Raw genomic sequence first — 25,231 nt, 5'->3', positions numbered from 1 at the left:
CAGAACAGGCTCCATGACCATGAACTCCATGTTTTTTTCATACACTTTTTTTTGTCTTAATGATTTGTTTATTTGCTTAACTGTTATGATTTCCATTTCCATTGTTGTTTTTTGTTTGTTTGTTTCAGTTTTTGTTTTGTTTTTGGATAGGAATCTGGGAGGAACTGGGAAGGGGAAAGAATATGATCAAAATACACTGTATGAAAAATATTCTTACATAAAAATTTTCAGAAGATCTATAATACTAGAAAAAAGATATTTTTAAAAGGGTGCAGGGGCAGGCTGGTAAATATCACTAGGCATCAGGAGAAAAGTACATGGTATGGGAATGGCTGGCAACCACGCTGCCATCCTGTGAAGAGGGTGGGACTCTGTCTGTGGTGCAGAAAGAAGGAAGCCAAATTCTTAATGGCATATCAACCCTGGAGCTTGGCCTATTGCTGATCTTTCAGTTACAGCAGCTGATTTACATGTTTCTGTACGTCACTCTGAATTAGGCCCTCTCTCTATAACTTGCAGCTTAATATAGCTACACAGATAATGTTGTTGGGATTAAAACACAAGTCTATTTACATTTCCCAATGACATATTTTAACTGAGTGCAACTTTGAGGTAGGAAGAAGGGCTGGAGATAGCTGAGTAGTAACACACTTGCTTAGCATGACCAAAGTCCTATATTTCATCCTCAATGAGGAAGTGAAGGCAGGGGAAGGGAGGACTCTAACAAGGAATTAGAAAACAGAATTGGCACTCAGGAGGCAGAGGCAGGTTGATCTCTGAGTTTGAGGCCAGCCTAGTCTACAAAGAAAGTTCCAGGACAGCCAGGGCAACACAGAGAAACCCTGTCTTGAAAAATCAAAAAGAAAAAAAGAAAAAAAAAGAATAGGAAACAGAATTGGTGTGCTCATTTAAATTGATAGAGAAACAAGAACAAATGGGATAAGGATGTGGAATAGCTACAAATTTGAAAGAGATTCATAAAACAGGGGAATGAGACAGAATTTAGATTATGAGAAAATTAAGTTCAAGGAGTTTTTTTTCATTTTTCTATATTCTACAGAATGCCAATGATATCTAGGGGTAAAAACAAAGTTCACACAGGGGTCACAGGGAAACAAAGACTCTGGACTTAAACTCACTTAACAATTGCAAAGACCTCTGGAGTCTGGGCTGACTGCTATAGCCTGGTCTCTAATCAGGAAAAATCCCAGATAAGACCCATCTTTTTCTCTCTGCAGTCTAGGAAGGGGATGTAGAATGTACCCTTGGCTGGTCACAGCCTAGTGTTAAGAGACTCAGAGTCCATTCTGGCTTAGGCAGCTAATCAAAACACAGCAATGATGATGGGTAGCAGTTGCTAAGTCCTGCAGAAGCTCAGCCACGTTACAATATAGAAGAAACCCTGGTTCTTTAACTTTTAAATTATGTTGGTGCCAGAGAGATGGATGAACACTTGTTGCTCTTGCAGAGGATCCAAGTTCAGTTCTCAGCACCCACATGGTGGCTCACAACTATCTGTAACTCCAGTTCCAGGGGATCTGACAGCCTCTTCTAACTTCTGCAGGCAAGGCACTAGGCCCTCATGCGATGCACATTCATGAACATAAAATAAATCTAAAAAAATTAAATTATGCTCTTCAGACACTGAATACTGTGACAGACTTCTAAAACTTGTACTCATCCAGTTAATTTGCTTACATCACACTAAATTACTCAATAAAGAAAAGGTTTAATTATTCTTATAAAATGAAGATTGTAACCACTCAGCAATAAAATGTTTTTGTAACACCAATCCTCTAGAATGAGGTCATCTTGGAGAGGGCCATACTAAAGACTGTAAGATCACTAATGTTTCATAGTAACTGTGTCCATCCAACAGGCAAACCTGCAGATCTAGGATTATCACAACAGTATCTGCCATTCCTCAAACATCACATAAGTGAGGCTCCTCTTCCTTCCTCCCGTTCTCTTTCCACCTTTAGTCATTTGTTGCTTTTCCTTCCTTTTGCTGCCAAAGTTTGGTCTGTTCTCCTTATAATTATTACCTGCGCCTTGTACAAACCACTCCAAATTAACAGCAAACCAAAGTTTATTTATGAAATATACTCAGTATGTTGTGAAACATATAATGCAAATATTTGTTGCATCTGGGTTTTTTCTTTTTCTTTTCTTTGTTAAAACTACAGCGCTCTTTTCTCTAAGGCTTTCTGGACCTCTGTATTCTCTTCATTCTGTCTAAGGGCCTTCAAACCATATTTAAAATCTCCCTCTTTTTCTCTTTCTGCAGCCAGCCAACTAGCCAGAGAATCCTATCAACAGCTTTAGAAGTGTTGCTATGTTGTTCCTTTCCTGTGTTTTTGTCTGAACCTAGATTATTTTATGTAAATATCTGAGACCTCTTTTTCTCAGGTCTTCCTGACTCCAGCCTCCCATACCTTTGGGACAAACCATCAGTCAAGCATCTCATCTGTATTTCTATCCCAGAATCTGTGTTTCATTTTTGTTTTGTTTTCAGCTACGAACTCACTATGCACCCCTGGCTGGCCTTGAGCTCTCTATGTAGACCAGGCTAGCTCCAAACTCCTAGAGTTCCCCCTGCTTCTGCCTCCCCAGTATTGGGATTAAGGGTGTGTGCCACCATGCCCAGCCAGAATCTGTTTATTATCCAAGTCTGTGCCAACAGCAGACTTCTTGTCCTGACCATTGTACTCATCCTCACTCACTTCTCCTTGACTCTTAACACACCCAGGAAACTCTAGTCAGTATCCACGACATTATACATGGGCTGCTTTTGGGTACCCACCCTGCTGACAGTAGCCCCTCACCCAGGCTTGGTAAATGAGCCCAATAAACTCATGAGTTTCCTAGGGTGAACTCTGATGTCTTTAGGACCTTATCAGAGGGAACACATATTGCTTAGCTCCTCCTCCCCACCTGGGAGAAATTTCTTACAACAAATAGTAAATTCACTTGTTAATGCTATCATGTCTTGTGATATTCATAAACAGTAAACAAAATAAAATGGTAGAAGGATGTAATAATATAAATTGTTTTACTAAAGAGGAATTTAAATATATGAAAATTAAGATGGCTGGATGTTTTCAGAATAGAAAACTAGAAAGTTTACACAAATTATGAAGGTCTGAGTAAGTTATTTAAGGTACATAAAGGATGAAACTTAGAGATGATGTATATGGTTATTAAAATTTCAAAGATCAACAATTAGAAGGACTGGTTAAAATGTGTGTGTCTAATCAAAGTTTATTTAGAAATGTTTGGTTATTGAAATATTATACAGTAGTCAATGTGGTGATATTGTGTTCCCCAAAATATTGTGCACCCTAATAAACTTATCTGGGGTCAGAGAACAGAACAGCCACTAGATATAGAGGCCAGAACAGGGTGGCACACACACCTTTAATCCTAACATCCCAAAGGCAGAGATCCGTCTGGATCTCTGTGAGTTCAATGTCACATTGGAAATAGCCAGGCATGGTGACACACGCCTTTAATCCCAGGAAGTGATGGCAGGAAGCAGAAAAGTATATAAGGTGTGAGGACTAGGAACTAAAGTCTGTTAAGCTTTTAGGCTTTTAGCAGCAGTTCAGCTGAGATTCATTCTGGATGAGGACTCAGAGGCTTCCAGTCTGAGGAAACAGGATCGGCTGAGGAATTGGAGAGGTGAGGTGGCTGTGGCTTGTTCTGCTTCTCTGATCCCAGATAAGTTTATTAGGGTGCACAATATTTTGGGGAACACAATATCTATCACCACAAGTTAAAAGTACCAGACTGGTGTAACTGATCTTCTGGCTGTTCAATAACCAGACTTGGAGGCTATACTAATGTGGTCAGAGGGACTAAAAAGGAGAATAGTTTCTTCTTGCGTTCCAAGGTCACTGAGGTCTCAGGGGACTGTGAGCCAGCTCTTGAAATGTAGAGTTACATGTTCTCTTGTTCAGGGAAGCCTTTGTATTCTAACCAGCATCAAGTCTACAAAGAGGAGGATCAACACTGAGAAAACATTTCCTCATGTTTCCCTTCCAAGGGAAGCCACAGTTGGTCAAGCCAGGCCTTTGACTTATCCTTACAAATAAGGAACAACTGGTAAAAGAAAAGTTACAGGGGCCAGAGGTTTCTCTCAAGCCCACATGACCCCTGAGGGCTAGATCCTCAACTAGCCTTGACAGTCCAAAAATAAAATTAATTTTGACCACGTGCATGGTCTTAAACATTCAGCAGAAAAGAATAACCTAGGTTTATTGGTACTAGTCTCCAAATACCAGACATAGGTCTACATGAGACATTATTTACACAACTCTATCTAATCATTTGCTTCTTGATTAAAAAAAGAAAAATTTTGCCCAGATACAAGACTTCAGAGCATGGCTCACTGCAGCACCTGTCTATGTCTAAGGAAGACTGGTCCACTATTGTTTAGAGCTCATAGCCTGGTCCCAGTTCTAGCTGAGTCTGCCTCTGCTTCCCATCTGACATTGTCATGTAACTAGCTGAGGCCAGGGCCCCAACCACCATGCCTCCCTGCTGTGAACCTGGGGACTATGGTAAACCCTTCCCCTCAGTTCTTCTCTTAGACATCTGGTCAACGTAACTAATACAGAAAACTGGTACCACTGCTATGATAACCTGACCACTCTGCTTGAAAGCTTTTGGAACTGGTTTGTGGGAGAAATGTGGAAGAGTTTGGAATAGCAGGCTAATGAGAAGCTTTAGAATCCAGTCAGTGATTAGTTGGTGATTTTAGTGGACATTTATATGACTAATATCAAAAGAAATGCAGACAGTCAACTATTTCAGAGGTTTCAGAGGGGAACATGGATTCTGTCAGGACCTGGGGGCTAGAAACCATTAGTGTTCCATTCTGGCAAAAATCTGGCTGCATTCTGCCTGAGTCCTGAAAATTTGAGTAAAATTGAATTCAAAAACTTATGGACTAATTTGTTTTGTGGGGGATATTTCAAGAGATCATAGCATTCAGACTGTAGCACAGCTACTGCTTATTGCATTTACCCAGATTTATAGCAAGTGGAAAGTGGAGAGGTAAGGAGTTAAAGTTTAGGACAGGGAGGAAACTGACAAGGGGGATGCAGTTGTTTAAGACCAAGATCAGTGATAGTAAGAAGAAGCTTTTGGCTTTGTGCTGGGACAAAAGGGGAGGAGCCCTACCTCATCAATTGAGAATTCTAGGGCATAATGTAAACTTCTTTTGAGAGTGCCTACAAAGATCCTTCAGGGTACCTTGGTGGAAAATGGCTGCCTAGGGAAGTGTTTGGGCCCGTCTAGCTACGAAGGCAGAGGCTTCTGAGGACCCAGGAAGCCAGGTTACATCTTAAGCTCTAAGCAGCTTGTCATTAACAAGTGGTGCTGGTATTGCGGACATGCAAAATGCAAGAAGTGGGGCGGGAAGGATCATGAAGGCTTGTACTGAGATTCCAGAACGTTGCCGAGGCAAGTGATGTGCATGCAGCAGGGTCAAATTCCCTCCATGGAGCTCCTGAACAGTCTGTGAGTGAAGCTGTGAAAGTGAAGCCTAAGTCACAAAAGTTGTGGAAATTCCAGGATGTTGTGAATGTCAGTAATGTGGGAATTCACCAAGGAAAGCTGTAGGCACCAAGGAAAGTCAGGCTAGGAGACAGGCCACATGTCCCCTCTACCCCCACAACAGACTTGAAGAGGTAGAGCTATCCAAGCCCACTGGAGCCCCAAAGATGCCATCATAAACCTCAGATACAAGACACAAAGCTACAGGTTTGTGGGTCTTTTGATCCTGTCTTTCCTTGCTGTGCCCTGCCCCCCAATTCCTTCCTTTTAGAACAGAAATGTTTACTCAGTGCCTTTGTATACTGGGTGTAACTTTTTTTTTTAAATTTTACAGAGGCTCAAAGTTATGAGTTTACCATTTTGGACCTTTGAACAGTATCAAAAATATAAGACTATGGGGACTTCAGAGAATGAACTGAAAGCAGTATTGTATTATAAGCTAGCTGTGAGCCTATGGGGGCCAGAGGTGGAGTGCTATGTCTTAAATGTAAAATGCCTCCCACAGTATCATGTGTTTGAACACTAGGTCCTCCGATGTTAGCTCTGCTCTGAGAGGCTGTGGCACCTTTAACAGGTGTGGTTCAGCTAGAAGAAACAGGTCACTGGGGACAATCTAAGGGCTATATGGCTAGCCCTGGTTTGGCCTGGCCCTTCTTTCTCTCTCTCCCCTTCTCTCTTCCCATCACCAGTGCCAAGTTCAAATGCCAAGGCTAAAACTAATAAACCTTCCCGAAAGCTGCTTTTTTCAAGTATTTGTGAAAACAAATGACAACGAAACAGTCATAAGAAAAATAACTATCACAGATACGCAGACGCAGGTGTGGAAGCCGTGTCTAGACCAGTTCAAGGGGTCGGAGTGCCACAGATGGAGTTTCTTTTACAGAACATCTAATTGTATGAAAAGCATGAAAAAAAAATTAAGATAAAACAAAAATGGTGAAAAACTAAAAAAACTTTACTCAACACAAGAGCTATATAAAATAGGCAAGAAAACTATATTAACCCATGACTTCACCCTGCAAGAAAGAAGAGATAGAGTCACAATAACATCATTACTACATAAACTGCCTATACACAGAGCACAGGAGACTATTCCCAAGATCATTTGAATATTATGCTTAAAGGTGAAAAAATTAAAGAATAGACAAGGAAATTAAGAAGCAGGAGACAAGGTAGAGTAGGCAGGCAGAGAAAATAGTAGCATTAATAGCTACTCTGGCCTTACAAATACAAAACCAAAGATACTACATACAGTTGACACAACTAGAAATAAAGATATAATGCATTAGTAAAAGTGACAACCAGCTGGGCGCTGGTGGCACACACCTTTAATTCCAGCCCTTGGGAGGCAGAGGCAGGCAGATCTCTGTGAGTTCAAGGCAGCCTGGTCTACACAGTGAGTTCCAAGACAGCCAAGGCTACACAGAGAAACCTTGTCTCGGGGGTTGGGAGAAGGAGTGACAACTAAAAAAGAAAAAAAGAAAAAAAAAAGACTAAATCTCAGCTCCTAGGGCACTGACACAGGATGCCTGCCAAGTGTTTGAAGATAGCCTGAACTACATGTGAGACCCTACCTTATAAAAAAACAAAAACCCCCAAGCAACAGTGTGATACCATTATGCACGAAACACAATGGCTAAACTCTCAATCAGTGAAAACACCAAATGCTGGCGAGGGCATACATCTTAGTTTCTTTTCTGTTGTGATAAAATATACCAATGAAAAGCAACCTAAGAGAGAAGGGGCTTATTTTAACTCACAACTCCAGGTTACAGTTCATCCTTATGGGGAAACCAAGGCAGGAACTTGAAACAGCTAGTCACATCCACAGTCAAGAACAGAATGAATGCATGCATGCCTATCCAGGTTCAACCCCCTCTCTACACTTACACACCAAGACCCAAACCCTGAGAATGTAGAATAATCCTTTACACTGTGTGAATATATGTCACTATGATTCGTTTAATAAAGAAGCTAGGGGTTAGGGATTTAGCTCAGTGGTAGAGCGCTTGCCTAGTAAGCGCAAGGCCTTGGGTTTGGTCCCCAGCTCTGGAAAAAAAGAAAAAAGAAAAGAAAAAGAAGAAGAAGAAGAAGAAGAAGAAGAAGAAGAAGAAGAAGAAGAAGAAGAAGAAGCAGCAGCAGCAGCAGCAGCTGAGTGGCCAATAGCTGGACAGGATAAGGTTTGGTGGGAGAACCAGACTAAGGATACTGGGAAGAAGAAGGGCAGAGTCAAAGGAGTCGCCAGTCAGACACGGAGAGGAAACAGAAGGTGCAAGATGAAAAAGAGGTAATGCCATGTGGCAGAATGTAGATTAATATAAATGGGTTCATTTAAGTTTTAAGAGTTAGCTAGTGAAGCTAGGCAGCAGTGGCACACGCCTTTAATCCCAGCACTCGGGAGGCAGAGCCAGGTGGATCTCTGTGAGTTCAAGGCCAGCCTAGGCTACCAAGTGAGTTCCAGGAAAAAGGCGCAAAGCTACACAGAGAAACCCTGTCTCGAAAAAAAACAAAACAAAAAAAAGAGCCATTGAGTTGTGTTGGCCAGCTATCTGTCACTGTAACAAATCCTTATGATAATCAACTTATTAAGATAAGAGACTTATTATGGTTTAGTCTTTGGGGTTTTGGTCTATGAGAGGTTAGCCCCGTTGGTTTTGGCTCTGGCAGCCTGTAACCATAATCTCAGGTAAAAACATTCATCTAGCTAGGAAACAAGTGAGAAGGGTTAGAGAACAGGGCCCACAATCTCCTTCCAGGGCACACCCCCATCACCTGAAGGCCTCCTACCTTTTCAGTTTCCACCACCTTTCTACCAAGCTAGGGACTGGGCCTTTAACGTGGAATTTTAGGGGACATTTATCCAAACATGAAGCACATGTCAAGAAAAGGCATGGTGGCCGGGCGGTGGTGGCGCACGCCTTTAATCCCAGCACTCGGGAGGCAGAGCCAGGCGGATCTCTGTGAGTTCAAGGCCAGCCTGGTCTCCAAAGCGAGTTCCAGGAAAGGCGCAAAGCTACACAGAGAAACCCTGTCTCGAAAACCCCCCCCCCAAAAAAAAAAAAAGAAAAAAAGAAAAGAAAAGGCATGGGAGAACTTGTTAGGACACCCCAGTGAGTAAAAGGAGCCAATCTGGTAAGGCTGCATTCTGTATGGTTGCCATATTTAACATTCCAGAAAGCACAAAACTATGACAGCAGAAAACAAACAAACAAACAAAAGCCCTACTATCAGTAGGGCTTAGGAGGAGGAACAAACAGGCAAAGCACAGAAAATGTTCTGCATGGTACTAAAATGATGGATACACGTTATTCTACATTTGTCCAAGAACATATACCACCCCAGTGTAAACTATGTGATGTATCAACACAGGTTCACTAATATACTGGAGGCTGTATACACATGTGAGCAGGAAGTGTTGTGCTTAAAATTGATCTAGAAAATAAAATGTATGTGTACATTTATTTATTGTATTTATTTTTTACTCATTTATTTATTGGGGGGTGCACATGCCACAGCATAAGTGTGGAGGTCAAAAGACAAATTTTAGGAGTTTGTCCTCTCCTTCATTTGAGACTCAGGTCATCAGGCTTGGTGGCAAGGGTCCTTCTCCGAGCCACCTCTCTGGCTGTCTGTGTATGTATTTTAAATGGCAGTAATAAGCATAACAAAATAGATGCCTCCGGAAAGGACAAGACATGAAAAAGTAAGGCAGTTCTGGTCTGGGTTCTCATCAGCTCCTACCATCTTTCATTCTGACCTGTGCGTATATCACCTCTACAATCAAATTAAGAAAAAGCAATGTGAGCACTGGAAACCAGTGTGGAGGCAGGCAATCAACAATTGTTTTACAGGCAGCACTGAGCCTTTGGACTTAGAACAAAGGAGATTAAAAAAAAAAGTCTGAGACAATTCAGGGGACACTCTGCTATAAGGAACTACGTTATCACCTTGCAGCCCCACCTTAACTTTGTAAGAAGGGCTTTTCCAGGGCTGGACTGCCTTTCAGGAGTCTTGGTGTAGTGCTTTCTAGAGATACACATTCTCCAACTAAAGTTAGTAGAGACTGCTTTGAAAATCAAACAGAAGGGTAAATATAAGAGGTCTACATTCATCTAAAAGAGCTGAGTTACTTGCTCACTTTGTTAAAAGCATACAGTAGCTTCAATGTTTAGAGTTGTTTTTGTAAAAAGATAAATGAATCTTTTTTATGAATGCAAAATTAATTTCACTCATTCTGCTTACACAGCAATTTGGGTTAGAATTTAAAACACTTGTAAATCTACATGCTTCTCTATACCAAATGCTCACTCTACACCATGGCCACTATGCCAGCACAGCACTCCAGAAGCGGGGGGTGGGGGGGGTGGGGGGGTGGGGGGGTGGGGGGGTGGTAACACAGCTTCTGAACAAAAGACCCCTAACACTCAAAAGGGGGCTCCAGTCTGAAGAGGACACAGTGACTGCTCTGTGCTGGGTTACAGTAAGACACAGGAGGACACAAAGCAGCAGTGTGTGAGGAAAGATAATGCTATGGTCTGACCACTCACAGGGAGCCCACACACTGGCTGCTCTTACTCATCTCCAGAAGCCAAAATGCAAAATGGCTCTGGAAAAGCAGCTTCCAATGTGCAAAAGTCTGAAAAGTGCAGGGGCGCCTAGCTCCACAATTCACTCTGCAAGGGTTGGCCTTTCCTGAGCACTGTGTAGGCCAATAAGATCCTCATTGCCTGACTCTAAAGCTTGGCACCTCTGAACAGAAATCCCTCAGCATTGTGTCAAGATAAAGTGCATGGTCTCCAGGCAGCAAACACCAAGAATAAGGAGCTGTGTGTTTGAGGGTGGGGGTACTTTAGTAAATGAAAAGATCTGCTTCTTCACATGCAGCCTTGCTTTAAGGAGAGATGGGAAAAGCCTGACCCCTGGTTTTGTGATGCTCCTTGCAAGTCAGAGCTAACCAGTATAGACAGATCACAACGGAGTTCTAGGCCTCAGCTCACAGTAGCTATGTATGTCAAGATCACCATGAACTACACCCCGTCTGGTGCTTTGGTTTTCAAAGCATTTCACACACATACTTACTTAAGGCTCATAAAATCCAACTGACAGAAGAGATTTTTGTCTTGCTTAGGTTTGTTTTGTCTTGAGGCAGGATCTTGTTAAGTTGTCCAGGCTAGTCCTAAAACTTTTTGGTGCATATGATCCCCTGCCTCAGCTTTCCCAGGAGCTGTGATTACAGACAAGACTACCATGCCTAGTTTTAGAAAAGCATCATTAGCATCATCTTACAGATGATAAAACTGGGGTATCTAAAAGGTTTCACCATTTGCCCAAGGGCCACACAGTAAGTCTTCTGATACCTACGAAAGTATAAAATTGTGTAAGTTCAGAACTGGAAGAGACAGAAATAGCATAGCCCCATCTTTCATACAAAGTAGTATCAGTGCATCTAACTTCTGCTATTTGCTGAACCTTCGTGGTCCAGTCACCACTGAGCACTGTGAGTGAAAGAGAACCCAGCCCCAGGCTTGTCCAGCTCACAGTTGGACAATCCTTCTTTATCTGAAGCTGAAATCTGTCTTCCTTATCATGGTACACACTGGTTCCAGTTCTGAAAGAACCTGGAACCACAAAGAATAAACCAACTGCCTCTTCCACATGATCTCTGGGTTTATGGAGGTAGTTTTGTTTCCTGTTGATCTTCTATTCTTCAATCAAAGCAAAGCATTCCTAATTCTCCCCCACAAGGCCTCACAGGACCCAAAGTTTTCTTTGTCTGTATGTGTATGTGCGTGTGCAATAATACAAAGAGAAGGTTTATTTGGCACGACTGAAAGTCTAGCATCAGGACAACTTGAGTCTGCTCAATAGGTGTTCTTGGGGTCAGTTTTTCTCTCTCTTGCTCTTGTCTACCTCCCAAAGTCACCTTTACTAGTGCACTGCCTCTCCTCACAGCAGAGATGTAGTTCCAGAAGCACTAAGTTTCACACATTGTAACCCAGCAAATCAACTGAACAAAGGCTCTTCTAAAGTTTCACCAACTCTTGGACCTGAGACATCCTTTAAACAATTAACATTGAGGCCAATGTTTAAGTATTACCCATTGAAAAGAAGAAAACCATGAGTTATCCAAGAATTTCAACCCTGGGAAGAAAGTGAAGTAGAAGCCAAGAAATCAAACAAGTATTCAAATAAGGTCTGACCAAGGCTAAATCAGTTCTCTATTACAGTATACTAACAGTAATACAACAGATAGGAAATGAAACACTAATGTACTGCCTCTAGACTCCCTTTATCGATGAGACCATTTGGCGAGTGACTGAATCCACAGATACTGAACCCCGCCCCAATATACATACAGTCCTATAAATTTAATTTCTAAATCAGGCATAGTAAGAGATTAACAGTAATAAAAACAACTATGACAATATACTATATTAAAAGTTGTATGTGAATGTGGTCTTTCTTTCAAAATCTTGTACTATACTCTTCCTTCTCATGATGACTTGAGATAATACAATGCCTACATTATGAGATAAAGGGAAGTGAGGAATGTGGAGACTAACAGCACTAGGCTGCTAGGCAAGGGTTATTTCAACACCCTCATAAGTCTACAGCTCATCTGACAACCAAGATGTAGACGAAGTGACTAACGGGAGGACAGGTGACACAGCATGGCTAAGGGAATGGTTAAGATCCAGGCACAACAGAGTAAGATATTGGGAAATCCCATGGTGAGCAACTAAAACTTGGGGTTTATTTCTGTGATTCTCAAGAGTATTTGGGACCAAGGTCAACTCTAAGTAGTTGACTAAAAGCATGGAAAGCAAAATCAGGCATAAGGGGGTGAGGGTGGGGAGCCACTGTACACTAAGCCAATAGAAAAGAAACAAAGGACTTTAGGTTCCAGTAGACACTATTAAGCAACAACTGAAAAGGAAAATTATATAAGCTATTTAACATATAACAAAACAATTAAAAGACATTGTTAAATATGGAATGGCAGGATACTAACTTTTAAGACTATTAGAACTGTGATTAGGCCAGCATTTCTGGGTGCAGTGAACAGCTGGGGGTGTCTATGAAGGTGCTTCCAGCATGAGTGAATGGTCTCACCATGGCTGCATTGCTAAATCTACATGTCTCATCTATTACCACTGTTTGAGAACAAGCGTCCATAAATTCACAGCTTAACAGAACTATCTTGTGTTCTCATGATTTTAATGTGGGGAGAGCTTGGTTAAGCAGTTCTCAGATGCTCATGTGACTTCAGTCTGAAGTTAACTGGCCTATCGTCATCTCGAGTTGTGGCTGGACTGGACATCCTGTCTGCCTCACCAACATAGTGGTGTCAGATGGAGCTCAGCTGGGCTGTCATGGTGACCTCTCCAGTATGGTTGTCTCCCAGGAACTACATTCATTACAGAATGTCTCAGAGCTCCTGCAAACAAGAAGCTGCATGCATGGCCTTTCACAGCCAGTCTCAGCAGCCATTTCTGCCCTATCTGTCCAACTCAGACAATCCTAGGCCTGCACAGATTCCAGATGCACACCCTCCGTGGGAGAAATGGTGAGGTGACACTACAGAGGAGCATGTGGGGTGGAAGACAGGATTATGGCTGTCTCTGGAAAATAATTTGTCACACTTCACTGGACATTTATTGTGCCTCTATTTCCCAGAATGATGTCTGAATCACTGAACACCCAAACATGGAAGCAAACATGAGTTCTATTGACATCTAGACAGTTCCAGAGATACAGTAAGAACTATCATTAAGTTTCCTCCTGGTAAATACAGGATCAGCAGTGTTTTGTATTCTACCGTTAGCTGGGCCCTCTCTTCACTCCAGTGCCAAGGAGGCAAAGGAAGGATGAAGAAACACTTTGTATACCAATGTAGTCTTCAAAACCAAGTTCTTTTCCTAATGAAAATGTCTGAGGGGAAAGTAGTCTCACATCAGGCCAAGTGGAAAAATGGTAGAACATTAATTAAACCCGCACGTCTTAGAGCCCTGTGTAGCTTCTGCATTATTTCAGCTCTTCTAGGACCACAAGCAGCTCTAATACTTTTGATCTTCTATTGTGTGATATCTAGCTAAACATATACCTAGTTCACTTTGGATTTGTAAACTGGAATGGTTTTTTCCCTTCATTTTCCAGTGCTTGCCAGTTGCCACCAGTGCCCAGATGCACATCTCTAATCCAAAACCCTGAAATGCTCCAAAACCCAAGTGGCTTACAGATTAAGAAATCTTACTTGGTAGAGGTATACTTGTTTGTTCTGAGTCTAATGTAGCCCAGGCTGGCCTTCCAACTCACTCATTGTTTAATCGAGGCCGGCCCTAGCCTCCCAAGTCCTGGGATTACAGACATGCACCACTACACTCAGCTTACCAGATAAAGTTCACTTACAAACTTCAAATTTTGAAATCAGGAACACTTTTCTGCATTTTAGAAAAGGTATGCTCAGCTGGAGAGATGACTCAGAGGTTAAGAGCACTGACTGCTCTTCCAGGTCCTGAGTTCAGTTCCCAGCAACCACATGGTGGCTCACAACCATCTGTAATGAGATCTGGTGCCCTCTTCTGGCATACAGGCATACATGCAGACAGAATACTGTATATATAATAAATAAATCTTTAAAAAAGAAAAAGAAAAGAAAAGAAAGAAAGAAAGAAAGAAAGAAAAGATATACTCAACCAGAACAGGAAAAAAAAACTATTTAGATTTTTATATATTTATTTTGCCATAGCTTACAAATTCTTACTTTCAGAATAAATTTTCTTTTTCATGATTTAAGCAAAATAAAAAAATATTTTTTTTTTTTTGAGACAGGGTTTCTCTGTATAGTCCTGGCTGTCCTGGTGTGTACCACCACTGTCCAGCTATTTTACTTCATTCAAAATAATTAAATAACAGCAATAAGGGCCAGTAAGATTACTCCACAGGTAAGGACTCTTGCCACCAAATGTGACAACCCATGCTTGATCTCTGAAACACAACAGGGAATCAAAGACTCAACTCCCACAGGTTGTCTCCTGACTTCTACATGTGCAGTGTGGCATGCACACGCGCGCGCACACACACACACACACACACACACACACACACACACACACGCACATACACATACAGACATACAAAAAAATAAATAAATGTAAAATTAAACCAATATATAGGACTACACTACGGCTTTTCTATTTTCTTAGAAATAACTTTGTGAATTTATATTTTAAAAGAAAATTGCCATTTCCTAGTTTTCCAAATGAATTATTATAGACTTGATTCATTTTTTTCACAGAGACACTCATTGGTTCTTAGTATTTTTCTTTTAATTGTGGTTAATTTTCAATTTCTATCTTTTCAACCAATAGTATTTGGGTTTACTTCTCTATCCTCTTGTTTCTATTTTATTCTTTAAGTTTTTACTATTATTAATTTCCTCTTGCTTCTTTGTTTTATAACTGGATAATTCACTCATACATACTGTCTTTCTTATAGTAATAAATGCATCTATAGTTAAGCATTTCATCACAGCTTTGGTTTCTTTCTGAAGATTTTACTACAAACTCAATTTATTACAAGGAAATCTCTAACTCCTATTTTGACTTCCTTTTGGTACACAGATTATTTAAGACAGTCTCTTGATGCCAGGCTGGGCTTGATGGGGCACACCTTTAACCCCAGCACTCTAGAGGCAGGCAGATCAGTTGAGGCCAGCCTGGTCTACATAATGAGTTCCAGGACAGCCCAAGCTACATAGTGAGATGCTATATCAAAAAAACAAAAGCAATCTCTGTGAGTTCAAGGCCAGTCTGGTCTACAGAGCGAGATCCAGGACAGCCAGAGCTACACAGAGAAACCTTGTCTCGAAAAAAAACCAACCAAACAAACAAACAAAAACAAACAACAAAAAGGAAAGTGTCTCTTAATTCCAAGGTACTTTCTTCATAATCATTTTTATTCCTAATTTCATTGGATTAAGATGAAAGCATTTGCATACAATCATAATTTTTATGTTTTATTTTTGTTTTCTATGACAAAGTATATGATCCAATTCTATAAACGCCTCCTAGATCTAGGACAAAGGGCATACTCCTTGCTCCAAATAATGAATATATTATTTATACTGTCAATATTTTTGTGTTTTAAATACACTTGCAGCAAAGAGTAAAGTTGGTGGTCTACGAGACATAGGAAGGTTTTGTCTTAAAAAATGTTTGCTTCAAAATGTAGGAATCTCACTACCTTCGGGCAAGGCATGCTTCTTCCAGTTCATGTTGTTTTCCTTATCTTTGCTGTCTTCAACATATTCATGCTACCCACTAGCTCCTGTGTGCATCCAAACTCACAATCAGGCCGGGCGGTGATGGTGCATGCCTTTAATCCCAGCACTCGGGAGGCAGAGCCCGGCAGATCTCTGTGAGTTCGAGGCCAGCCTGGTCTACAGAGTGAGATCCAGGACAGGCACCAAAACTACACAGAGAAACCCTGTCTCGAAAACAACAACAACAAAATTCACAATCAGTGTACTTGACTGTCAAATTAGGGAAGATGTGTAATGAACATCATCTTAGTATTGTATGTTTTTGAACAAATTCTCTCTTCTGTTTTTTTTTTTTTGTTGTTCTATTTTTTTGGTGCATAAAAGTTAATGACAAACATTTTGGGGTTATTGTATCAGTATATGGTGTAGTTAATGTCTCTATTTGTTCTGTTCAATGCTTCTGTTCTTGAATTCAGCTTCTTCTGGTGCTAATATTGCTGATTTTGACTTGATAGGGTGGAATTAGCTTAAAAATATGTATAACAGTACTAATATTTTGGCTTATTTCTTCCACTTTATTTTATTTTCTATTTATTAACTCAGTTCAACTTTTTCCTCTCCTCGTTTTGCTGTTTGGTATGTTTCTTTCTGGCCTGTTCATTATCATAGTCAGTCCCTGGTATTTGGGAAATACAGTTTGAGTGTCCCTTATCTCAAACGCCAGAAATGTTTCAGACTTTATGACTTTTTGGATTTTGAAATATTTGCAGAGACTTTACAGGTTGAGCAGCCCAAACCAGAACAGCTAAACCCCAAAATGCCCTGAGAAGGGTTCAGTCTTGGATTTTTGATTTTCAAGTTGGAGAGGTTTAACCTATGCTGTGTTGGAATGTACCACCCCTAACAGCCATAGCCAAACCTTTATCAATATCCCCAGTCACATCAACACAAAAATGATAATTTTTAGAGAAATTTTACATCCCAAGGCCTGGAGTGTTCTCACCCTCAGCCTATACTGAGACCGTCCAAGTTTAGCCAGACTATTCCCTGGGTTTTCCCTGATAGGCCCATCCTTCTCAAGAATCCACACTTTACACCACATCTGCATTTTCAGCCACTGGTGAATAGAATTTACACAACTTATTCAGTGTTTCCTGCTACAAAATTCACGGCTCACCACAGTGTCTTACAGTCTTCATTTTTCTCAATTTTATATTTCTATTTTGACCCAATGGCCAATATCTAGTTTGATGTTTAATTATTTCTTCAAATGGGGTAAATAGTTTATGTCTAAAAAGATCTCTTTGGGCCTTAATTCACTGAATAGTATCTTGACAGGGTATCTGATGTCTGACATATGACTATCTAGTGAACCTTTTTCTTCCTGTTTGTGATTCCCACCTCCCATACCTTATAAGTCTCAGCTGAAGGCAGATCCCACCTCCCATTACAAACTGAACCTGCTGTCTCCTTGCTCCCCTTTACTTTGCCTGGCCCTAGGAACTAAGGCTACAAGCAAGGATGACCATAGGAAATGTTCACTAGCAGCGATGGAGGTTGCACTGTATCAAAATCCTGGTGCACAGAGGACCAAGACACTGAGAATGTCAGTGCCAGTTAGGGGTGGTCCCTGAAGCAGTGAGTCCTCTGCTTGGGTCAATTCTGCATGAATGTGCAGCACTGCAGCATTGTTCCTGGCTGCCTGGTCTTACCCATGCAGCTAGTAGCTTAGCAGCAGCTCTCCAGCCCTCTTGACAACTCCCTTTCCTCAAAAGAATTATCATATCACACAAAATCCTTTTTCTCCCTAAATGAACCACGACCAGCTCTGGTGACCTATAGGAATGCAAGCTCATATGGGTAGCTAGAAGACTTGTATTTTGTTTTTATTCCCTACAGACTTCCACTTTCTTCTACTATGGCAAAGATGAAAATTCCAGTGCCATCCTACTTCCTCCAAACTCATCTGCCTTTCCCCTTAAAGTCAAACACACTGTTTCTTTGCTAAATATGCCTTTGGTCTGTGGTATCCTAATTAGTCTTCACACAGAGGAAGACTTAGAAGTTCCCATTCTAGAGCCCTGGAACGAATGAACTGGTTCTTGGCCCCTTTTCCTGGATGTAGGGGAATACTTCTGTTTGGTATTAGATCTCTGAAAATAAAAAAAAGGAGATGCACTCCTAACCCAAGGAAATATTTAAACATATAAGCACATTTTCTGCATTAGCATTATTTAAAATAGAGACACATTAGAATCTAACAATAGAAAGATTACATTATGGTAATATTATATACACTAGAATGTTAAGAATACTTGGTAGTATTTACAAGAAGAAATGTTATGATACACTGTTCCAATTTAAAAACTGATTTTGAATATACAGTACATATATATTTATATTACAATTCACTTATTTTTATGTTTTATGAGTTTTTTACCCAATGGCGAGGAGAAGGTGCCAAACTCCGTGGAACTGGTGTTACGGACTGTTATGACAGTTGTGAGCTGTCATACGGGTTCTGGGAAATGGAACCTTAGTCCTCTGCAAGAACAGTGAGTGCTCTTAACCACCAAGCCATCTCTCCAGTCCCCAGTACGGTTTAATGATGTAAAAGTGTCTATGTATGTATATCTGTATATATACATAAACTGGAAATACACACAAACATTAATAGTCATTATTGCTGAGTGGCAAGATTATAAAAAATTTTATTTTCCTGGTACATTCCTTTGGTTTCTTCATTTTCTACTAGAAAATGAGCATGTATTACTTTTGTCATTAGACAAAAACACTGAAAACCCACTCAAGCCTGGCGGTGGTGGCGCATGCTTTTAATCCCAGCACTTGGGAGGCAGAGGCAGGTGAATCTCTGTGAGTTCGAGGCCAGCCTGGTCTACAGAGCCAGTCCAGGACAGGCTCCAAAGCTACAGAGAAACCCTGTAAACCAAAAAAAAAAAAAAAAAAAAAAAAAAAAGGAAAGAAGAAGAAAAATAAAGGAAGGAAGGAAGGAAGAAAGAAAGAAAGAAAGAAAGAAAGAAAGAAAGAAAGAAAGAAAGAAAGAAAGAAAGAAAGAAAATCTACTCAAATAATCCACTGGTCTGCCCCTCTTCACAGTATTGATTTTAAATCTGCTACCATGACACCTTCCTGTTTAACCTATAAATTTCCTTGCCTGCCACTCCCCCTCAGTATACCCTATGTCCTGACAACATCAAAGATCTAACTACTCCAGTGAGAAATGGTGACACATACCCATAATCCCATCAAATCCCATCATTCAAGAGGCTTGTGAGTTTGAGTCCAGCCTAGAATGCAGAGTGGCATTCTGTCTCAAAACCCAAGACTTAATCACTCCTCAAAATTTCTAGATTCTTTCACAACTTTACTTCTTGGTTAGTATTGTTTCTCCCCATTTCCTAGCAAACCCCTTTCTATTCTTCAACACTTGGTTCCCACTCTCCAGCTCCTATGTAACTTTTCCCAATGCCATGGGAAGAAATGATTCCGGGTTCACGTCTCTCTGATTAGGGCACTTCTGTGAAGGGACCACCTACTCTGTACTTTCAGTCAGTCTTACAATGTCCCTCCCTGTGGTAAACTGAGCAATGGCTCTCTGAGGAGGTCTATAATTTACTCTCCCGCGCCTTTATCGCCTTACACGACCAAGGAGTTTTGCAGATGTGGTTAAGGAACTTGAGATACCAAGCCTATACTGGATTGTCTGGTGTGTTTAATGTAACTGCATGGGTCTTACTACAGCAAAGCAAGAGTAACAACGACAGCAAAGAGATGTGACAAGACCAGAGGCTGGAGTGTACAACAGAAGTAACAAATGTGTGTTTAAACCACTAACTATGGTAGTTTGTCACAGAGTGAATAAAAAATACATTCCATATCAATAGTGCCTTATACCAGCAAAGAAAGAAACATGGAAGCAGAAGTACAGGTAACATCTGGTGAGAGATAAAGTGTCCACATCAAGGAAAATAAATGAAAGGATGATGGAATCCAAGGAAAAGCAGAGGCAAGGAAAAAAAGAGAGTGTTTGAACATATTTGCAACTTCAACATTTGCTGTTAATTTCTTTAAATATTCGTTGAGAATCTACTAACTTACATTGTTCCAGAAACTCTCATAAGGAAATACTATTACCCAATTTTACAGAGGAGGGAAATAAAGCAAGAAATTTTGTAACTAGCCCAAGACCCCTCAGCTAGTAAATAAGGAAGCCAGGATAATAATCCAAGGATAATAACAACCATCCAGAAACATGCTCTGAACTAGTAAGAAGAAAGTGCTTATGTACTGGAGGATTTGCAGAAATTTGCCCATAGCTATAAGGAGGCTGAATGTAGTCTTTTTTAAAGACTTATTTTATGTGAATGAGTTTTTTGCCTGCATGTATATTAATGTACCATGTGCATGCAGAGTCTGCTGGGGCCAGAAGACAGCACCAGATCACCTGGAGCTGGAGTTGCAGACAATTGTAAGCCACAATGTAGATGCTGGGAACCCAACCCACGTCCTCCACAAGAGCAGCCAGTGCTCTACATCGCTGAGCTATCACTCCAAGTCCCTTGAATGCAGTTTTAAAAGACTGAATTTACCAAATGAATGTTCTTGATGTTCAGGGAGGCTGTCTCCCGAGTTGTGGAACTCATTCCTGACTTCAAATCCCGTGATGTGCTGCAGAGGGAAAGCTCAAGGCTTATCATGCATGGAGTCTCTCCCTCTATACAGACGACCCACACCTCTGCCCCAAGTCGTTGGCCTGCAGAAGCCTGCACCACACACACAGCCTGCAGCAGGGCCTCAGCCTGGTAGGGCTAAAGGAAGTCCCAGCAGCTACAAACCATTTATCCACTGATGTTCCTCCTGATGGGACTGCTGCTGGGAGGGGGAGGGGGACAAAAAGCAGGCAACTGCACTAAATTTCAAGATGCAAAACAGTTATGCCTCTAAAATACTCAGCTGTCTCGAAAAGTTTCTTACATATCTGCAGTAAGATATGAAAAAAGACACTCAATAAAAGGGAAATGTGATTTCAGGGAAGACTGTTTCACACTTGCTATAGTTGGATATGGTCCCTTAAAGGCTTGTTTTTAAAGACTTTGTCTCTAGTCTGACTGTACTAGAAGGGCATGGGGCTTTTAAGGGACAAAACTTAGTGACAGGCCTTGAGGTCATTGAGGACACGGCCTTGAAGGTCACTGTGAGATACTTGTTTCTTCCTCTTTCCCCCTCCTTTACACCCAGCTATGGTGAGTGGCTCTGCTCCACCATACGCTCCCATAACGACCTGCTGCCTCGTCACAGCCACACGAGCAATGAGGACAACTGACCACGGACCATCAAAGCTGTGCACTAAAAGAAATCTTTCCTCTTTGTAAGTTCATTGTGATAGTAATGGAAGCCTGCCTGACAAAATGTGCAAAACATCATTGATCACTTGCAATACTGAAAATATGGAAAATCCTATCAACCAATAATACGCACTCACTCAGAGTCTCCCCAAAATAATTCTGAGAAATAAAAGTATTTTTAATTTAAGATACACAAGGACTGAAAAGATTCAACTCCAAGTATAGGAAAAGCTAGATATACATGCAGGGAAGAAAAAGCAATAGGAGAAAAAAGTTCAAGGTGAAGAAAGTGCTAAACTTTAAATGGATCACAAATAGTACTAGACAAAAGTAATCAAAAGAGATTCACACCAAGACGTACCATCAAAGGGCTGAGCTCCAAGCACTGTGCTGACTTAGAGCAAATGTTTTCAAAGGGGTAAGGCGTTTTGAGGGTACAAGAACCAGGAACCAAGGGATGCCTTGGTCTTGTTTAGGGGCCTAAGATTAAACGTGGTAAGCCCATGGTGAGTGAGTCACATAAGAAACAGAGAAGCACTCTCTTCACGACTCTGCCTCTCCAAGGCTAAACAGAAGTGGTGGGGAGCCCAACATATTTGAGAGTCCACTGACCTCCACTTAGCCTTCTGTAAAGCAAGCTATGACCTGGCCTCCCCACCCTGACATCTGTACAAATGAGGTGGGGAGAAAGGCCTGGCCAGATGGAGTGCAAGGAAACAGGCCCCAGCAAGGTCTACAGCAAGGAGTGGAAAAGAATGAGTGAGGCCCGGGCCTGACCTCCTGAGTCAGCCAGGCTGTGTGTGGATAAGACCTTTGGTCAGACATGGAACCAACTTCCTGAGAGCAAACATTTATAAAAAAGAAAATAATGAAAAAACAAAATAATTTGTTTTGAGGCTATCAGAATTCATGAAGGAAATGAAGAGAACAATTGCTAGAAAAGGTAAATTCTCCCTAAACTTTCCTAATTTTTACAACTAGATGATGGGACAGAGGAGTCTCAACACCTGGACTCCGTGTGGGACACTGTGAAGGGCTGCCCTGGCTGGAGTTCTTTGGGGACGAGGTAGCTAAGTATCCCACTTCAGCACCACCTGCTTCCTTCACCAACACATATAGACTATTCCCATAGTCACAAATCTGAATCTCAAGACCTATTTCCCCAGGCAGCAACTAGGACCATCAATTATAACCTCATTATATATTCGTTTAATTTTTTTATTTTCTTTAAACCTCACCTTTGAGGGCTGAAGAGATGACTCAAACGTTAAAAGCATTTACTGCTCTTGCAAAAGACCTGGTTTTGATTCCTAGCCACACACATGGTGTGGCTCACAACCATCCACAACTCCAGTTCCAGGAGATCTGATGCCCTCATCTGACCTCTGTGGGCATCAGGCATACATGCTGTTCACAGACATACATGCAAGCAAAACATTCATACACATAAAATAAAATAAATAAATCATTTAAAAAATAAAGCCCAACTTTAATTAAAATTTAATTCCTGTATTAAACTGTATTTATTTATTGTGGTGCTGGGAATCAAATCTAGGATTGTAAATATGTTACATATGTGTTCAACCACTGAGCCCCTAGCACTTATTTTAGGTTTTAAATCAGCAGTCAAAAATTCAACTGTGAGCCTTCAGGGTGGTTCAGCAAGGAAAACATTTTGCCACGCACTCTACCCTGTTCATTTATCTGAAGAGCATTTTCCCATTCCTGGGTATAATCCTGACAATCACAGTTTGGTCCCCAGAACCCAAAATGAAGGTAAAACCTGCTCCTGAGAGTTGTCCCCTGACCTCTACATAGAATGCACACTTGCATGAACACATAATACATATACAAACACACACAAACACACACCTCCCTTCCCTCCCTCTCTCTCTCTCACATGCAGATATACACACAAATAATAAAATATGTTTTTTTTTAAAAAACAACTGTATAAAGAATCAGACAGGCAAATAACCGTAAAGGGCCAAGTAAAGAACCAAGTGAATGGTAGGAGTTGTGACACATAGAGATCTCAGGGCCAATAAAGATCTCATTCAAAAAAGTAAAGACCTTCTGTAAGACAGCAGGCTATGCCAATTTGTGTTCTCTGGGTTACCCTTTTACAAAAACACAATGAGTATACGTATCACTCTGCACTCCGCCCTGTTCATTTATCTGTAGAGCATTTTGCCACGCACTCTACCCTGTTTATTTATCTGTAGAGCATTTCCCTATCCTTGGGTATAACCCTGAGAATCAGTTTAAAATGGCAGTGTACATATTATCAGTGACTCAAATGGCTATCCTTACTTCACCATTCTTTTATGTCTAGATGTCCAGAATACCATGCAATGAGAAATGTTTGTGCTTCTATTAGATAAAAGTATATACTGAATGTCTCCCATGGTCATTGTGAGCTTAGATTAATTTCTCTGAATTTAGTTTCTCAGCACTTCTCATACACACAATTAGCTTTATAAATAAAACTGACCACAGTGCTGCAAAGATAATATAATCATCTTAACATTGTGTAAATATTTTAAAGTCTTAAAAGAAACCTCTTTGGAAAACACGGTCAGAGCTGACCGTTGCACCTAAATATGAAATAAAACAGAAACCTTTAGGTCAACCAACAGACTGCATTCTTTTCATTCCAGGGCAAAGGCTAGACTTGCTTTTTAGTTATTGTTTCCTTTTGTTCCCCAGACTCATAGAGCCTTATTTGGAAGTTTCCCTTCCTGGCCTGCAATTGTCAGAGGGGTATGATGGAGATACAACAGTACTACGTAGAAATTCTGGAATAATCTGGATTCCCCAAAGCATAAACACAATCATACACTTCTTAAAACTGGAAGGGTCTTTATGATGTAACTCAAATCCTTGTTTTATCAACAATGAAAACCTATCAAGTTGAAGGAAGAAGAAAAGGAGCTGAGAGTGTCTGAGTCCAGGGTTTGTCTATTCATCCACCCTACTGCCTAGAGAAAACAGGATCTGTTTATTCAGTTGAATCCATTTCTTATCCCGCTTTACCAGAAGTCTCCCCCAGCATTCATCTCTTCAGGCTAATCCATATTCCATTTTTCAAACACACACCTCTGACTCTTACAGCCTTGAGGGGTGGTGAGCAGACAAGATTCCTCCAGGGACCAGGAAAGCAATCATACTGTTAAGTCCTCCTGTGGTTTCAAGCCTAAGCAATCTCTGGGCTCTCTCTCCCCCTTATCTGCTCAGTCTCTCCCCAAGTCCTCCTTAAATGTCCCAGCACCTGACTGCCTTTTTTATTTTATTTTTTCTGAGACAGGGTCTCACTATGTAGCTCTGGCTGTCTTGGAACTCACAATGTAGACCAGGCTGGCTTCAAACTCACAGAGATCCACCTGCCTCCACCTCCCAAGTGCTGGGATTAAAGGAGTGCACCACTACACCTGGCTACCTAGTTGCCTCTTAATAAATGTTCAGGGGCTGGAAGACATAGCTCAGTGGTTAAGAGCACTGGCTACTCTTCCAGAGGATCCAGTTCAATTCCCAATACCCACATGGCAGCTCACAACTGTCTGTAACTCTAGTTCCAGGGGATTTGGCACCCTCACACACACATACATGCAGACGAAACACCAATACATATAAAAATAAATCTTTAAAAAAAAAAAGAATAAATGTTCAGTGTGTTTCCCTGAGTAAAGTGGGAATAATGGTCAACCTGTGGAGGTTCAGCTATAAAGGATTGTGAGGAAAAATGCATGACGAGAAGTACAGTATGGTGTGTGGAGACAAAGACAAGAAGTACAGTATGGGGTGTGGGGACAGAAGGGCGGCCCAATTAGCTTCCCTGGGTGCTACAGGAATGGCACTTGACAAGGCATATGTACAATAACTCTAAGGAAGATAAACAGTTATATGAGCTAATCCAAGCCAGGGACAGGAAAAGATCTCCAGGAAAGGCAAAATGTCTATGCCCTAAACATTACACCTTTTTGTCTGTGTGCGCGTGCGTGCGTGCGTGTGTGCGTGTGCGTGTGCGTGTGTGTGTGTGTGT

General features: G+C 41.1%; 1 protein-coding gene across 2 annotated transcripts in view; it reads right to left on the bottom strand.

The window, feature by feature from the left end:
- Positions 1-25,231, bottom strand: part of Specc1 (sperm antigen with calponin homology and coiled-coil domains 1) — a 206,036-nt gene that overhangs the window by 126,566 nt on the left and 54,239 nt on the right. The gene's annotated exons all lie outside the window — the stretch shown is intronic.

This window comes from Peromyscus eremicus, chromosome 8a (genome assembly GCF_949786415.1).
Source record: "Peromyscus eremicus chromosome 8a, PerEre_H2_v1, whole genome shotgun sequence".
NCBI lineage: Eukaryota > Metazoa > Chordata > Mammalia > Rodentia > Cricetidae > Peromyscus > Peromyscus eremicus.
Note: the sequence above shows the minus strand (reverse complement) of the source record. Positions and strands in the feature narration are given on the sequence as shown.